This window comes from Pelodiscus sinensis, chromosome 6 (genome assembly GCF_049634645.1).
Source record: "Pelodiscus sinensis isolate JC-2024 chromosome 6, ASM4963464v1, whole genome shotgun sequence".
NCBI classification, from domain to species: Eukaryota; Metazoa; Chordata; order Testudines; family Trionychidae; genus Pelodiscus; species Pelodiscus sinensis.
The window spans coordinates 30379461-30397900 of NC_134716.1; the positions used below are offsets into that span (position 1 = coordinate 30379461).

The 18440-nt window shown below is 43.6% G+C and overlaps 1 long non-coding RNA gene across 9 annotated transcripts in view; it reads left to right on the plus strand.

Annotated features, from left to right (window-relative positions):
• Positions 1-154: 154 nt before the first annotated feature.
• LOC112546919 (uncharacterized) overlaps positions 155-18440 on the plus strand; it is a 55753-nt gene continuing 37467 nt past the window's right edge. For 5 of the 9 annotated variants that reach the window (XR_012904656.1, XR_012904657.1, XR_012904659.1 and 2 more), the window contains exons 1-4: positions 157-296; positions 1976-2056; positions 4640-13252; positions 13359-13396. This is a non-coding gene — a long non-coding RNA (uncharacterized LOC112546919). Of the gene's footprint in view, positions 297-1975; positions 2057-4639; positions 13253-13358; positions 13397-18440 lie in introns of all 9 variants that reach the window. The other 4 variants (XR_012904653.1, XR_012904658.1, XR_012904654.1 and 1 more) reach the window with 4 other exon arrangements.

Genomic DNA, 18440 nt, shown 5'->3' on the forward strand with positions numbered 1-18440 from the left:
GGGAGGGTGTCCCCGCGTCGCTCTTATACGAACCGCCCAGCTCCTCTGTGCGGCGGCGGCAGCCGCCGGTGACTCACGGGGGCCCCCGCCGGCCGCTGGTTGGCTCGCGAGCGCCTCCAATCCCTGCCGCCTGCCCTAATTTCCTGATCCACGCAACCTGCCGAGTGCAGCTGGGCGCGCTCCTCCGTCTCGCCCGCCGGCCGGGCGCCCGGGCCCCACCGACCGGCCACACAGGTGAAGCCGCTAATGGCTCCGGGGCGCGCGGAAGCAGTACCTGTGGCACCTGTGGCTGGACAGTAAGTAGTCACCTCCTGTCAGGGATCTCCTCCAGGGGGCGGGGGCGAGCCCCGGGGGTACCTGTACTGCTGCCTGATAGACTACACTGGATGGAAAGTGATAGGCACGGAATGTATCCCCCTTGGACTCTGTGTGCATGCCTGTGCCTTGCCTTGCCTTGCCTTCTACGCTCGTTAGCAATACACAGCGCTAGTGATCGCTCATCCACGTTTCTAGTTGGTGTATGCAAAGCTTGCATGGAAGCATATGCTCTAGTGAAACTGTCTTCTGAACATGCACGTCGCTTAGTGTGTGTGTGTGTTTGCATCCATGTAATTCATCCCCTGCAACCGAAAGCCGCCCAAAATAACAGATATCAGAGGGAAAATGCTGCTTCTGCATTCTCTCATCCACCATTTTCATTGGCATATTAAGATGGCATATCGGAATTCACTTTGCAAACCGATTTTTCTCAAATAATTGTTTTTTACACTTCTGTCCATGCATGTATGTGTGCATGCATGTGATTTTCCTTCTGTGACAGGCTATGACTTAAAATAGCACGGCCCTGCTATTGGGCAAGAAAATTGCTACTTCGGCATTCCCTCATCAAGGATTATAGTTAATTGCTAATTATACAAAATTATATGTTGAGGTCCTAGAATTAAAATCTTACCCTTTTATTTAAGGGGGAAGAATTGGTGGGTTTATTCTTCTTTGGTAGACTTTCTAACATTCAGTCTTTGTGAAAGAAAAGATCCTTGTAAAACGTATTTGTTTTTATGCTACTTTTAGGATTTATAATTGTTAGTGCTGCTTTGTTTTCTCATCCACGTATTTTAGTATATGTTATTTTATGTTAATATTACATACCAGGCTATTAATACATTGTTGTAGGCAGAAAGTTTCTCAGCTGCTGAATCCTAAAAACAATGGAAAGAGGTAGTTGCTGTTTCAGTCTTTTGACATTAAATGCCATGCTAAACCATTCTTAGGTTTAGCATGGCATTTAAAAATAGCATCCAAATGCATGTGTTTAGAGGTGTACCTATGAGTCCACTGGTGAACCAGTATCTCTTAGTTTCTAGATATTTTGGATATTGTAACATTTCCCTGTCTGCTGTTCTCAGAGTAATGCTCTTCTTGGATCATATCAAGTTGTGGCATCTTACACGATGCTATGAATGATATACTGTACTAACACATTGGAATGGACCCTGTTCTTTCAATTGATATAGTGAACATATCTAGGCACATAGTCATTAGGCTGGGTACCTTCTGCAAGAGGCAAAGTTTAATTTCCCATATCGGAATGAATCTAGCAATCACATCTCTAATAGCAATGTGTGTATAAGGCATGAATGCCCACTGTCCATCACTACCGAACACCCATGCCTTTTGGGGTTCAGAACTCCCAACACAGCCCATGTGCTATAGCAACAGATACTACAGAACAATCTAATCTCTTGGATACAAATACATTTTATTGGGGTTTTCATAAGACTTTACTGGCAAATTCTCACCACTTCAAAACAGATGTATGCATTGGACGGGTGGTTGACATTGTCAGGAGGATGGATAAATCACAGTCTAAGTGCCTAGATTTTAAGTATAAAGTATTTCCTTGGGTTATATGCATGATGGTAAATGGTCTGCTTTATTTAAATTGAACAGCCTTGTAAATCTTTTCTCTTTATAGACATATCTTACATGTAAACTCACTGCAGCAACACATCATTCGATCCTGCAAAGACTCAAGAATGCACATACTTTTATTTATGTGAGTAGTCCCTTTGAAGTCAATGGGCTTGCTCAAATGTATACATTTAAGCAGCCTTGGAGTCCAGAATGTATCTTCAGTTTAAACAAAGAAACAAAACAACAGCAATTCACCTAACCTAAGCCACAGAAAACAATTGCAGTACTATTAGCCTAGATCCATGGGCTGTGTCTACACTGGCATGAATTTCCGGAAATGCTTAAAACGGAATACTATTCCGATTTTAGTTTTTCCGGAAAAGGAGCGTCTACATTGGCAGGCTGCTTTTCTGGAAAAGCCCTTTTTCTGGAAAAGCATCTGTGGCCAATGTAGACGTGCTTTTCCGGAAAATAGCCCCGATCGCCATTTTTGTGATCGGGGCTTTTTTCCGGAAAGGACTACTGGGCTGTCTACACTGGCCCTTTTCCGGAACAGTGTTCCGGAATAAGGACTTATGCCCGAGTGGGAGCAGAATAGTTTTTCCAGAATAGTGGCTGATTTTGTACAGTAGAGCATTGTTGCTTTTCCGGAAATTCAAGGGCCAGTGTAGACAGCTCGCAGCTTATTACGGAAAAGCGGCTGATTTTCCGGAATAAGTGCCCAGTGTAGACACAGCCAGGGTGTCCAACATGCTAGCCACTAGCTGGATGTGGCTATTGGCTGGTCGAGTATGGCTATTTGGCTTGAAGAATGTGGCTATTTGGCTGGTTGAGGGTGTCTAATTTGTTATACTATAGTGTCTACTGCTTCAGAACCGGTTGGACACCATGGGTCTAGATCATCCCCTCCTAGACTGATACCCAAAAGGAGTTTAGGGGGAGATAAAACCTTAATGAGGACATCCTAGTGAAGAGCCCTCCATCACCCACACATCATCCTGTTTGGTTTTGTGCTTTATGAGAAAAAGGTTGTGTGGCCTGCCCCCAAAATTGGAATCCTTGGAGGTCTATGGGAATCCACGGTCATCTGCATGAGATTCTTGTGCCTTTGCACCAGTTTTGGTCTCTGTTGGCCGCATTTCATATGGAAGTGGAGAGATTCACTGGCAAAGGGGAATGCAGAAGTAGGGATTCTGATCTGAACCATGTATCTTCTGAATTAAAATATTAATGTTAATTGTAAACTATCAAGTATACAGAATATGTGTTAGAGCTGAGCTGCTTTTTTGTAGCATGTGGGCATTAACCTTGCTTGATTTCTGAGATCTCACAAGATCTGATACCTGGGAAAAAAGTCTAATCCTGGTTCTTTTGATGAGGTAACAACTTGACTGTAGTTACAGCAGGTACAAATTTGACTTTTAGATTCCTTATTTGTAAACTGGGTCTGAAAATACTTACCTTGCTCATATGGCTGTTGTGATGATTAATTAGTGTACAAAGTAGGAATGTTAAATATTGTTGAATAGTCAATTAACCTCATGAATTCTTTACTGGTTACGTGACTATTTTAAAGGCCCTTGGGGTGGGGCCAGTAGCCTGTGCACTCTGGCCCCACTCCCAGGATGTCCCCTGCTACTCTCAGCAACACGGGGTGCCAGGTGGGAGCTCGTCTGCAAGGGGAGCGAGTTTAAAAACCAGCTCCCATCGCAGTCCGGCTGCCTGTCACCCCACACTGCTGCCTCTGAGCTCCCAGACCCGGTGCAAAGCAGAACAGAGTAAGGCTGCCTGGCTGCCTGGTTCCTAATACACTTTAAATGCAGAGCTGCAGCAGGGGGAGGTCTTGGATCCGACATCAGCCAGGACTGAGGTGGGCCTATTTGAAATCATGGGATGGTGGGCGGGCGAAGCCCGCCCACCTTCTAAAAGCCCCTCCCCAACCTTATGGGAGGGACACTGGACCCATGTTCAATTGATTGCTTGGGACAAATAATGACTAAAGGATCAAGAAGTGCGGGCTAGAGGTTCAAAATAAGGGAGCCGGATGGGGACACCGAGCAGAGAACCCCGGACAGCGCCCACTGCTCCTCAGGACTGAGGTGGGCTGCTGGCCAGCCTAATAAAAATTTACTGGTGGGAGGGAAGGGGAGGAAGTGCATGTAGTCTACAGCATTAACCTATAAGCTTTTGCTTATCGGTTAATTGGTTAATTGACTACACCAGGGTGGCCACATGCGGCTCTTCAAAGGAAAAATTGCAGCTCCCGCACCCATGGCTGTTCTGCGTTCCTCTGCTTTGACCTTTTTTCCTTTTCTGGTCAGAGTGCCTTTTGGGGCAGTGAGATCTGACGCTGCGGCTGACAGAAGCCTTTTTGGGCCACATGCAGCTCTTAAAGGGGCAGCTCTTTTTTTTTTCCTCAACAATTTCTTTCCCTCTGCTCTTTGCGCTGTATCTACCACTACTTTGGCTCTTTGTCTGTAATTGGCTGGCCACCCTTGGACTACATTATTACATTTCTAGTACAAAGTGCTACACTATTACATCTCTAGTACAAAGTGCTTTCAAATCTGAAGTGCTACGTGGTGCAAAATATGAAACAACTAGTACTATAATTATGTATTATTTATTTTTATTATTAGTGAACTCTCCAAGGAAAATCCTGTTTTACATATGTTTTCACCCCTAACTGAAACCCTATATTTGGGTTTTTGTCTTGAATATTTAGTGAAATTCTATTGAAGAAGCTGCAAGAGATGGAAGTTCCAAAAATCAAGATGAACCTGCCAACCACAGTCCTGGTCGTGGAAAGTAACTTGGGGAAAAACAAACAGCATCCCCAGGGAACATACGCTCATCACTAACTTCGCCATCTTCTGGATTTGTGGTGGATCCTGGGCTGAAGAGGCTTTCAGAGGGCCTCTGACCCAGCAATGAAGATTTTAACAATTTACCTGAACAAAAGTTTAAGACTGTTACTCTCAGAGTTTCTGTTTTGGAGGATAAAGTCTCAGCATTAGAGGCTTGTTGTAGTACTTAGTGAAGTTACGAAAGAAAATAAAGAAGTAAAGAACAGGATGGACCTCTTGGAATACATGCAGTGTGCAAGAAATCTAAGTAGAGTTGGTGTTCCTGTGTTCTTTTGGCTTGAAAGATCCTACAGCATCCTTTTCCAAACGGGTGCCTGCAACACTGGGATTGACTTCCCTTGAGATTTTTCTTCTAAAATCAGTGAGATTTTTGATTCTCTTATACCTCTGGGTGCTTGCTGTAAGGATAATTCTCATTACACATTCTACGCCTAACAGAGGAAGTAGGATTTTGAAAGCTTCCTTGACCTTGGGTGAAGTAAGGCATCAAGGAAAGCAAGCAAGGTTATATTCACAGTGAAGATAACAAATGCTTTTGTGGATGTGAAGAAAAAACTGCACAGCATGGAATAGCACTTTGCCTTACTGTCACCTGCAAAACTGAGGAGTCCCTGTGGCTGCAATAAATGCTTATTTTCACTTGTGGCTGATATTAACCATTTCATCGGTCAGCGTGTGGCTGAACTAACAGATTCAGATGCTGTCCATTGAATGTTTAGGGCCATCTTCTGCTCTATCTTAACCAAGTGAAATGTCATTGACATACAGTAGAATTTCACAATACGAGTCAGAACAGAATTTGTCCTTTTAGAATAATTACAGATGTGTGCTATTTATCAGTGGTGTGTTTATGGGTGTCTGAGGGATTAATCTGCCCCATAGGCTTTTTGGCTCTGAAAAATCAGTGAATTGCTTTTAAAGCGCCTCCCTGCAGATTGTTTGGAAGTTTCTATATTGAAGCACAGAGCATGATTCACACATTCATGCTGCCGTGATTTGCTTTCTAGACATCTTTTAGCACCCCAGTGGGTTACATATGGTCTCCAGGTTGACCGTTAGTGGTCTAGATGTGCTGGGCCAAACTACCATGTGAAGATTGTGGATTGTGCTTGTTTTGGCCACCACCCCTGCAGTCACGGCTGCAGTTTGATTACATGTCACTGCCTATTTGAGATAGAGATGGAATGTCTGTGTCCCAGGATAGTTCCGCCAAGTTGTTAAGCTCACATCCAGTTTACTTGGTCTTTTCTTTTCCAGTATTTTGCTCAATGAAGGTCTGCTCTAAAAGAATTTGTCAGAGGAATCATCAAGGTGATGTTTTGAAATAAACAGGCAGATTTAAAGACCTAGATAACAGCACTTCTTTTAACTTTTAAAAGACATTAAAATTGATCAGTGCTGATGTCTTTAAATATGTATGGGAATTACTCTTTTTTTATGGGTGATATACTGAAGTGCTGTTATGCTTTGATTACCAAGGGATTCCTGTGGGTAGGATAAAATAATCTCATTACATTCAATTCCTTTATCTGTTTTCATGTACATAAAAACACAGCCATTTATTTAACCTAACCACATAGCTCCAACATTTTATTTTTCTGGTATATAAAATAAGCTTGTATAAGGGGCTAGAATGTGTTGGACTATATATATATGCTATAGATATAAATATGATTGTGTTCTGAGTGCGGCAGTATTTTTTCTCTGAGTTTTCACAGAGAAGGGTTTTGTGTAGCACTTAATATTACTTGTTTAACTGCTTATACAGCACCTTGAGGCAAACAGATAAATCTAATTTGTACATTATGAGTAATGCTGTAAATTCTACAAATCTACCTGCAGCTATAACAGTTTGCATTTTAAACAGACAAGTACTATGTCTTCATGTGAAAGGATGGTCTTGTGGTAGGGAAAGATGGTCTTACATTTAAGATACTGTATAAAGATGCAGGAGATCTAGGTTCAGTTCATGACTCTGCTAGTGACTTTCTGTGCATTCTTGGGCACATCACTAAATTTTTCTATGCTTCAGTTCCATGTCCAATCAGTGTAATACAGGTGGTACCTCCCTAAACTGGGACTCTCTCTGGCAACATCTGTGATCTGGCAGGACCATGGATGTTGATGAACAAGAGAGCCCCTCGGCAGGAGGGCCAGCAGCTGAGAGCCTCGTGAAAGGTGAGGCTGGTGGTAGTGGGGCCCCGGCCTCAGCAGCCCGGCAGCGGTAGCAGGGCCATAGTAGTGGGGCAGGGGCAGCCTGGCATCCCAGATGGGGCTGGAGCAGTGCATGCGTGCTGGCCTGATAGCGGGGCTGTGCCACAGCAGCCTGAGTGGGGGCTGCGTGCCAGCCTGGCAGTGAGAACAGAGCTACGGGAGTCTGGCTGGCAGTAAGGCCAGGCTGCAGCAGCTTAGCAGAGGAAGCCTTAGCAGAGGGACCACGGCAGCTGAGCTGGGACCATGACAACCGAGCCAGGGCTGCAGCAGGTCGGCAGTCTGATGGGGGCTGTGTACTGGCTGGCAGTGGGGCTGGTGCCGTGGCAGTGTGGCCAGTGCTGCGTGCTACTGTGCCAGCAGTTGGGCTAGAGCAGAAGTTATGGCAGAGGGGCTGAGGCAGCTGTGTTGGCTGGCGGGCAGCATGGTCCAAGGAGCCGGTGGTGGGACGGGGTGGCAGGCTGAGGGGGCCAGTAGCAGGGCACTTTCCCTGGTCTGGCAAATTCCCTCATCTGGGGCAGCTCAGGTCCTGAGGGTGCCGGTGTAATGCCATCCCTCCTAATTTGCAACCCCTGGACCAGATAGCAAGTACTGAGCAGTAGCCCAGAAGGTCATGTTTGCCTGGCGGAAACCGCAATTAGCAGCAAAAAAGGAGGGTTTCTTTTTCTGTCGTTACACCTGTAACCTGACCAGTGAGGTCAAACCTGTATTATTTCTCTGCTTTATATTTCTCAATGACTATTAAATGCACAAATACTTCAGTAGTGGGCATTGTACAACTACATAGAAAGTCTGTAGCCTGTAATTAGATTTGGTCCAATTAAAAACACATTGACACACTTTGAGCTTTATATTATTGTCAATAATTCACAAACAAATGCTAACATTATACGAACAAATTTCATGCTATGGAATAACTTAAAAAACATCTGAAGTTGGTTGTGCCCACAAAAGCTCGTGATACCATCAACAGTTTTTGTTAGTCTCTCAGGTGCTGCAGAACTATTAGTTGTTTTTTAAGTTATTCCAGTTACTAAATACAGCGGCTATCCCTCTGAAACTTTTGGACATGCTATGGGTTGTTTGCAAATTATCCACTGTCCCTTTTTCTTGGAGAATTTCTGGCTGTGAATTCAGTTCTTAGATGTTACAATAATACAAATAAATAATAATAATCTATGATAATAGAATTAAATTATTAGTTTCTGTTACCACATTACTCAAGATTTAGAACTAGTAGTAATCCTACTTTCTTACATTTTTATTCAGCGATTGGAAGAGAAACAGTTTCTCTTCTGTCCCCCACCCTCCAAAACTCCCAATCAGTAACTTAACGTGGAATTAGCGGTAGTCATTGTACTGACCTAGATGTATAAACTTAAACAAATAAAAATTATTGTCTGTTCCTTCAGAAAAGCAACCGTAATCAAAAGTTAGTGTAGCACTTCAACAGCTCTGGTTCCAGGTGCTTAGCCAGTGTCTTCCAGTGGTTTGAATATCGTTAAAACTTTGGCAGAAAACATATATTGCTTAATGTTAGTTTTAGTCTAATTTCAAGTATTTTGATAGATTATAGTAACTTTAGATCTCAAAATTTGTCCCGTTTTTAAAAAGAAAAGTGTAACTAAGAAATTAATTTTAAATCCGTTTTTATTCACCTGGCAGTAATTCTGCTTTGTGTAGCCCTGATGCAGCCACATATGGACAATTGCATGCAGTTAAGGGTGGTATAAGAAGACAAGAAATGGTATAAAACTGGCAACCGATAGTGAACCACGACAAAGAGATATGGTATGAAGAGACACCAGAGGTAACAGTATTAAAGAGAAGACAGAGGATTTATGATAATAGAGTATATCCTTTCAAGATAATGGTATGAAATAAGGGAATTATTCACACTCTTGGAAGATGGAAGAACAAAGTGCAATGGCCTGAAGCTAAAGAAGGAAAATGTTAGTCGTTAGAAATGGGTTCTTAACAATCAGAGCAATTGGGCAGTGAAACAGATAGTTGAATAACAGTCACTGCAGATGTAATGTTAATGAGAATAATGTAGTTCAGTTTTTTTGCAGAGTGCAGTTGGTCAGGTTAGATGGCCTATGTGGCCTCTTCCATCTGTCTACATGTGAACTTACAAATGCCACTTCAACCAAGGCTCAGTGCATCATCCTTATTATATGCTCCCTCAACAGTTGGTCATATTTGGAAATCATCTTGGAATCAGTCCTACTCTCAGAAGCAGAATTCCCAGTGACTTCAGTAGTGATTTCTCTTTGTGTTTTCTATTTACACATTTTTTTTAATCTTAGACTACATCTAGACTGAAGGCTTTTTTCAGAAGAAGCTTTTCCAGAAGAGATCTTCCGAAAAAAATTATTCTGAAAGAGATCGTTCACACTGCCAAAGTGCATCGAAAAAGCGTTCTGCTTTTTCGAAAGATAGCATCTCGCATTTACGCTGTGATTATTATGGATGGAGTGGCTACCAGGGCACCTGTGTTTTTTCTGCTTTCCTCTTCTTTCAAAAGAACTCCCTCTTCCCTGTCCACATATGTCTTTTTCTGAAAAACCTCTTTCGGAAAAAGGCTTCTTCCTCATAGAAAGAGGATTACTGCTGCCAGAAAAACTCCTCTGTTCCTTCGATTTTTTTTTTTTAAAAAAAAATGTGATTGCGGTGTGGACATAAGTGAAGTTTTTTCAGAAAAATAGCCATTTTTCTGAAAAAGCTCTGTAGCGTAGACATAGCCTTAGAGAGATAATTTGCCCAGTAGTGCTTAGAAATGACTGAATAGTAACAGCTAGTCTCTCCTCTGGATTTTCCAGTATATCCTGTCTTCTTTCTCTGCTTTTGGTAAACTCTCTGGTGACAGGGTTTCCGTGTTTTATACAACACCAGGTGCATTGTTAGTGCTTATCTATAGAGCCCTACAAATCTGTGGATATGCACTTTCTATCCATGAATGTTAATGTTGCGGAGGCTCATTTTTGCGGATACAAATTTTGTATTTGTTCAGGGCTCTACTTCTTTATACAATAAAATGGAGTATATAGAGAGCAAGATATTAGAGATGTAGCAAAACTAATATTTAATTGACGTGCTGTATACTAAAGACTGCTCGTGGCATAATATTAGTTATTTCAGAAAAAATACCATTATTTTTTGTCCTATAAATGTTATACTTTATAACAGTTAGGTATGTTTCTCAACTTATTTTTCATAACCAGATATGCAACTGTAATGTGTATTCTTTTATAAATGGCATTTTAATTATATTGGCATTACTGTAATTTACTACTAGACTTCACTGATAATGGAAACTGTCTGTTTAACTACAGAATAGGCACATCACAAGCAGTGACATTGCATACTTCCCCATACTGTACTACTGTACTTTCTATAAGAACCCCTACCAGGGGTGTAGGGTAGTGCATTGCCGCTCAGTCTTCCGGCGCCTTGCTGAGAAGGATGGCAGTTAGTGTCCATTGGATGCTAGTGTTATTAATCTGATGTGGTGACATTTTGGTGGTGCCCATGACCAAATCACCAACATCAGTGAATTAAGCCTCACAAGTCTCTTGTGTCTAGATAGGGAACTGAGCAACGGACATCCCTGAAGGTGTGTTGGTTCTGAGGGAACAGGGTCTTGGTGCTAGCCTGGGGTGAAAGGTGGTCCCTTTCTGCTGCATCACTGCTGTTCAAATCTCTTCAGGTTGATATTGGAGCAGCTGCTGGCACAAACTCCTTAGGGAGCAGGCCTGGGAAGCTGAATGAAGAAATGGGTCTTTCTACAATGCCCCAAGTTGCAATGGATGCCCTGAAATGTGTGATGCTACCCTGCCAATCACAGGGTATCTGTGAATGTTGAGGACCATGCCCAGTGCCTGCTTGTGAGGTGGTCAGAGGAAACTCAGACTTAATCCCCTATGTTGCCACCATGTTAAGAAACCTTGCTGTACACAGCCAACAGCTTGATTTTTGCTGCTGAAACATTTAACAAACATAAAACCAAAACACAGTAGCATTTTGACAGGCGTGAGGCAAAGGTGGGAGCAAGGTGAGAGACACTGTGGTCAGAAAGTCAGTTTGCTGTGGCTAAAGCCTAAGATCTGGGTCTGTGAAAGAATTTTGGGGTAGATTTTGGGAGATGCTAGGAGGAAAACAGTATCACTGGGGGTGGGCAAGCATCTAAACTTCCTTAGTCATGAAAGGAAGCTGCAAATTTTGCAATTACCGATGTTTACCTGGAATTTGCATTAATTTCTGAGTTTGATTGGGTCACAAGAATAACTTGGTCAACAATAATAACTTTTCTAACCCCGGTTCTGAATTTCTGCTTCCTTTGTATGCCTGAAATCAGGAAGCACACAAACACACACAGTATTTTTTAAAAAGCTACTGAAACTTTTTGACCCTAAAAAACCATTCATTTTAGAAGAGGGATGTTGTTACAAATTAGGGTGAAGATTCAGATTTTAGTAGCACCAGTTTGTTCATCGTTTGTATGAATCAGATGTAGAGTACAGGAAACATTTGCCCATCCCTTTTCTGAATCAAATATAGAGAATAGGAAACATTCTGAGGTCCTCACTCCACTGTTAGTCAACTCCAGTCAACTTGTCGGTACATTTGGATTCTTCTCTCAGTGCAGCCTGAGGTGAGCTCTTTGGGATACAGACTCTTATCTTCCCATGTGTGGACACATTGCCCTGGTCTACACTAGGGCTTTATTTCAAAATAACTCCCCCCTTCCAGGTCAAATTTGTAAGCAGAGTGTCCCTACTACCAAGCCCGTTATTTCGAAATCTGTATTCCGGCTTTTCTTGGGGAATAATGCTAATTTTGAAATAGTTGTTTCAAAATAGCAGTAGTGCGGATGCTCCAGTGCTGCTATTTTGAAATAACTACTCCCCAGAGTAATTCGAACTAATTACTCCCCAGTGCTTCCTGGGGCTCTAGGTTGAGGTAGCGTCTCCACATTAACAGAGCCTGCCTCGGACTAATTTCGAGGCTTCCTCGTAGTGAGGACATGTTATTTTGATTTTGTAAAATCAGGAGTTATTAAGTTAAATTTAGTTATTTCGAAATAGTTTCCTAGTGTAGACATGGCTACAGCAGGCTCTGTGTGAATTAACATGTGGTAGATAGGGATGTGAAAGGTTAACTGGTAAACATCTTTGTGGGGGCTGTTTGTGACAGTCCTGGGCATCCTGCAGGCAAGGGGGCTGCAGGCAGAGGCTGCTCGGGCTGGTCTGGAGGAACCCCTGCCTGCAGCGGGAGGGGCTCTGCTCCAGCGCATCAGTGGATGGGGCAGCCCCTCTGCCCACCCCCCTTTTAATCAGCCAATTAAACAGAATTATATCCCTAGTGGTAGATACTGTGTTGTTGTATCAGTTGTGTAACCATAAGGTAAATCCTGGATAGGATGCACTGGGTGTAGTTTGCAAGTTTAAATTACATTCCTGTTCATGGTTAAATATGCCTGCTGCTGCTTAAAGCCCTTATCTTTGTGTATGGAAAATTTTCAAGGACACTTTAACAGAGTTCAAATCTTCAGCCCTAGCTGTTGTGTGAGGCAGAAGAATATAAGGCTTCCACACAGTTTCCTTTTATGCATTAAAGTGCATTTCTTCTCTGAAAAGTGACTGCAAAAAATGTCATATTTTAATTCTACAGATTTACTCCCACTGCATTATGCTGGTAAAATGCACAGAAGGCATAGGGGTGAGAAATCTACCACCCACACACAGCCTGGGGCCAGGTTGCTGTGCAGTGTGTTGGAATAGCAATCTGCCTGCCTGTGCGTGTGTACTATTATGCATGTGTGTGTACTATTATGCATGTAACACCTGTAGTGTGTGCATGGTATTAGGGGCCTCTCTGCACTTGTGTCACCTGCAGCGAGTGAGCTGAATTGTATTCATTGTTAGCAGATTTCAGTTACAGGGTAGAATTTGCCATTCCATTACACCCGTGCCATTGTAGCAGCAGCAGCAACAAAGTCACGTGCCAGTTGCTGTTGCAGGAAACTTGCCAGCTGCTATATCACCATTTTTGAAGAGCAGGGTGGCACCTACATAGTCACAGATATATTGCCCACATCCAACGCCACCACAAATCTCCTGCTGCACAGGACACCTCCCAGGTGAGGTGCAGACCTCTTTGACATTCCCCAAATCCCTTCTTTCCACAAGCAGTAAACTGCCTCAGTGCCAGTGGGTTCAAGGTCCTCGTGGGGAGAGGATTCCTGAACTTGCTCAAATGTGAGTATCCAAAATTGCATGAGCAGCTGTTTGGCTGCATGGGTTTAAAGGCTCCATTCCAAGGTCTCTAAGATGTAGTCCAATATGTTTTCTTTTTTTTTTCCAGAACGACTCGTGAGTCTTTACTTTGGATGGCTAGTTGTGGTAAGTTAGGTCCTAGAAATCCATATGCCTGCCCAAAGTTTTGCTTCCCAAATTCATCCCTTAATTGTAGATTTCACAGTTACTATGAATATTTTCATACTAGAAGGGAAATATTTCTCTCAGCACTTGACATTTTAAAAATATGTGTTGTGTTTACACTTTCCTTTATGAGATAATTAGATGTAACAGTATTGCATTCTCTTTCAACCTGAATTCCACAGACTGCATTATCAGTAGTAGAATTGCACTGGAATGTACATGGTATCAGAACAATAGCTCCATTATGATCTACTAACATGCTAATCTAGTTTGAGTTAAAAAGAAAGCTTGTATATGCAGCACACTGAAATAGCTGAATTGGAGTTGAATTAGTTTCTGTAATACTGTACCAATAACTGTGATCCATTTTTTTCCTTTAAAGTCACTGAATTCCAAAGTATATCTATTGCCATTTCTAATTAGTACAGATTTTCAGTATATGACTTATTTTTACATGCATTGCTTAGCTATCACTTTTAAAAATAGCCCGTTCAAGAATATTCCCTCCCCCCCCCAAACATTGAGGACAATTGTTATGATATACTAGTACCACCCTATTTATGTTTAGGAAATTTATTGCAAATACAGTAATTCCTCATTTAACACTATAGATGTGTTTCTAAAAATGTTCGTGCTAAGTGAAAACGTGCTTAGCGGGGTCACTTTTCCCATTAAAAATAATGGAAAAGGTGGGGGTTGCGTTTCAGGTGGTGATGGCAAAGTCAATTTTTTGTTGTGCTGGGTCGTCAACGACAACATTAGATATCTAGCAACACAAGATAACTAGCAACACAAGTCACTGCGAATTGTTAAAACAAAGATAAACACATGAATGAGAGGAGGAGTGCTGTGACCACGTGTATGCATCTGCTCATGCATATTAGAACTGTTTTCACCAACTTACACCGCCGCACAAAGTAGTCCACCACTTGATAATTTTTGTGTTATTTCGGGGACAGTCGTGTTACTCGAAAGACTTTCCCTAAAAAAAAATCGTGCTATTGCAAAAATGTGTTAAGGGGACACGTGTTAAACAAGTAATTACTGTACATGGATCTGTGGGTCCTGATCACTGGGGAATCAGAGCACATCATAATTTTTAATGCATTTATCCTATCCTCTAAGGTAGGAAAATGCTATCATTCAGGTTTCACAGCTGGGGAACTGACTAACTTGCCCAAGATCATCTGTAGCAGAGCAAGGTTTTACACCTGGATCTCTTTCTGCTGAATTACTGCCGTTCAAATCTCTTCAGGTTAAAATTGGGGCAGCTGCTGGCACAAACTCCTTAAGGCAGGCAAGGGAAGCTGAGTAAAGAAATGAGCCTTTCTACAGTGTGACAGGTTGCAATGGATTCACTGAAATTTTTGATGCTTCCCCGCCAATCACAGGGTATCTGTGAGTGTTGAGGACCAAGTCCAGTACCTGCTTGTGAGGTGGTCAGAGGAAATTCAGACTTAATCCCCCATGTAATTTTTCCCCCCAAATCTATGTTACAACCATGTTAAGAAACCTTGCTGTACACAGTCAACAGCTTAATTTTTGCTGCTGATACAAAAAGCAAAACACGCAAGCCAAAACCCCAGACTGGTCAAAATTTTCAAAGCTAGGTACTTAGTTAGGCTTCACATTTCTTAATTACCATTCCCAGGAAAAGTGTCCTGTGGTTCACAATGAAGGCTAACTAGGTTTAGGAAGCTAACACTTTGACAAATGTGTCCATATTCCCTATCCACCCTGATAGTAACTCAGCTCGCTACAACTCTGTTCACAATTGTCTGTCATACTATTTTTCCAGGCTCATGCTTGACAACTGAACGTAGCTAGCAAGCAGGGTTCTGCTCCAAGTTTGGTCAAGGCTTAAGTGGCTGAAGGCTTTCTTCTTTGGGAAGCTTCAGTTATTTGCCAAAGGAATGTTCATCATCATCATGGCTTGACTTCGCGAACGAAGATTTAGGAAGGGGTTTGTCCACGTCTGATGCAAGCTCGCTGGTGACTGACGAGTCCAATGCGGGACAGGCAGATTCGGCCACAGTGGCAGCAAGGGAAATTCTGTTCTGAGTTTAGTGCTGCAGTGTCACGATTCTTCCTCCATGTCCTTTTGTCCTCAAGACCAGCCCTATGTGTATTATTGAAGGAGGAGACAGCCTGGTGAATGGTGCGTCTCCAGGCCTCTCATTCCGAGGCTAAAGCAGACCAATGGCAGTGGTCAATATGACAGACGCCAAGGGATTTCTTCAGAGAGTCCTTGTACCTCTTCTTCGGTGCTCCTCTGTCACAGTGGCCAATGGCGAGTTCGCCATACAGCACAATCTTGGGCAGGCGATGATCCTCCATCCTACAGATGTGCCCTGCCCAACGCAGCTGTGTCTTCAATAGGATGGCCTCGATGCTGGTAACCTCCGCCTGTTCGAGGACTTCAATGTTGGTGATGAAGTCATTCCAGTGGATGTTAAGGATGGTGCGGAGGCAGCGTTGATGGAAGCACTCAAGGAGACACAGGTGATGCCGGTAGGTGACCCATGACTCAGAACTGTACAAGAGGCTACTCAGTACAACAGCTCTGTACACACCAATCTTCGTGCCTTTCTTCAAATGCTTGTTGTTCCAGACTCTTTTATACAGCCTACTGAATGCACAGTTTGCTGTTGCCAGTCTGTTATCAATCTCTTTATCGACCTTGGCATCCGAGGAGATGATACACCCCAAGTAGCTGAACTGATGAACTGTCTTCAGCTCTGACTCGCCAATGGTGATGCAGGGAGGGCGGTAATCTTCCCGAGGCGCGGGCTGATAAAGAACTTCCGTTTTCTTCAAGCTGATTTCTAGTCCAAAGAGTTCGGCAGCCTCTGCAAAGCAGGATGTTATGCGCTGCAGCGCTGTCACCGTGTGAGAAACAAGGGCAGCATCATCAGCGAAGAGTAATTCTCGGATGAGTTGCCGCACTGTCTTAGTATGGGCCTTTAGTCGCCTCAGGTTGAACAGACTGTCATCAGTACGGTATCGGATATACACACCGTCACCGTCTTCATCATCAAGTTCTACTGCGGCTCTTTGGAAGATCGTGAAGAGAGTCAGCGTGAGGACACAGCCTTGCTTTACACCGTTGCATATTGAGAAGGGCTCTGAGAAGTCAGTGACATGTCTGACTTGGCCCGCTGGTCTTTATGTAGCTGGATAATCATGTTGAGGAACTTTGGGGAACACCCTACTCACTCCATGATTAGCCACAGACTTTTTCTGCTCACAGTGTCGAACGCTTTGGTAAGGTCGACAAAAGTCATGTACAATCCCTTGTTCTGTTTTCTATATTTCTCTTGTAGCTGTCTAAGAACGAATACCATATCGATGGTGCTCCTATTAGCTCTGAAGCCACATTGGCTCTCTGGAAGGAGTTCTTCTACAATGGTGGGCACCAATCTGTTGAGAAGTACTCTTGCAAGAATTTTTCCCGCGACAGAGAGCAGAGTTATCCCCCTTGTTATCCCAGAGTCTGACTTATCCCCCTTGTTTTTGTACAGAGTGACGATGACTGAGTCATGGAGGTCCTGTGGTAGTTTGCCTTGTTCCCAGCAACAGACAAAGAGCTCGTGGAGTTTGGCGTGCAGCGCTGGGCCCCCATTCTTCCAATCCTCTGGTGGAATTCCATCAACTCCTGCTGCCTTGCCACTTTCAGCTGTTTAATGGCCTTGACAGTCTCCTCGGGTATGTCTACACTACCCTCCTAGTTCGAACTAGGAGGGTAATGTATGCATACCGCACTTGCTAATGAAGCCCGGGATTTGAATTTCCCGGGCTTCATTAGCATAAGCGGGGAGCCGCCATTTTTAAATCCCCGCTGCTTCGAACCCCGTGTAGCGCGGCTACACGGGGCTCGAACTAGGTAGTTCGGACTAGGGTCCTATTCCGAACTACCGTTACTCCTCGTGAAACGAGGTGTACCGGTAGTTCGGAATAGGCACCCTAGTCCGAACTACCTAGTTCGAGCCCCGTGTAGCCGCGCTACACGGGGTTCGAAGCAGCGGGGATTTAAAAATGGCGGCTCCCCGCTTATGCTAATGAAGCCCGGGAAATTCAAATCCCGGGCTTCATTAGCAAGTGCGGTATGCATACATTACCCCGCTAGTTCGAACTAGCGGGGTAGTGTAGACATACCCCTCTAGAGTAGGAATCTCATCCAGGTCTATTTTCTCTGGCAGTTGTGGGATATGATGGATTGCTGAGTCTTGGACCATGCGGTTAGTGCTAAAGAGAGTCTGGAAATGTTCTGACCACCGGTTCAGGACAGACACCTTGTCTGTGAAGAGCACTTGGCCATCTGCAGAGCGCAAGGGACTCTTGATGTAATGCGAAGGGCCGTACACCGCCTTCAGGGCTTCATAAAACCCTCTGTAGTCACCAGTATCCGCACAAAGCTGAGTTCTCTCTGCAAGTTTGGTCCACCATTTGTTTTGAATCTCTCGAAGCTTGCACTGGAGATTGCTGCATATAAGGCGGAAGGCTGCCTTCTTATCAGGACAGGACGGCTGAGCAAGATGCACTCGATGGGCGGATCTCTTCCTCGTCAGCAATTCTTGAATTTCCTGATTGTTTTCATCAAACCAGTCTTTGTTCTTCTTAGAGAAAAACCCTAGGACATCTTCAGAGGTCTGCAAGATGGTGGTTTTGAGGTGTTTCCAAAGAGCTTCTGAAGAGGGGTTTGCGGGACAGCTGGGATCCTCAAGCCTCGATTGAAGATTCGCCTGGAAGTTAGCTTTCACTTCAATTGATTGGAGTTTGCCAACATGGAACTTCTTCCTTGGGGTGCTTTCCCTTTTTGGCTTGGCTTTGAAATGGAGACGGAGTTTACAGCGCACAAGGCGATGGTCCATATGACACTCTGCAGTGGGCATTACTCGGGTGAGTAAAACATCTTGAAGATCTCTCTGGTGCACCAAGATATAGTCTATGAGATGCCAACGCTTAGACCGAGGGTGCATCCAGGTTGTCTTCAGGCTGTCTTTCT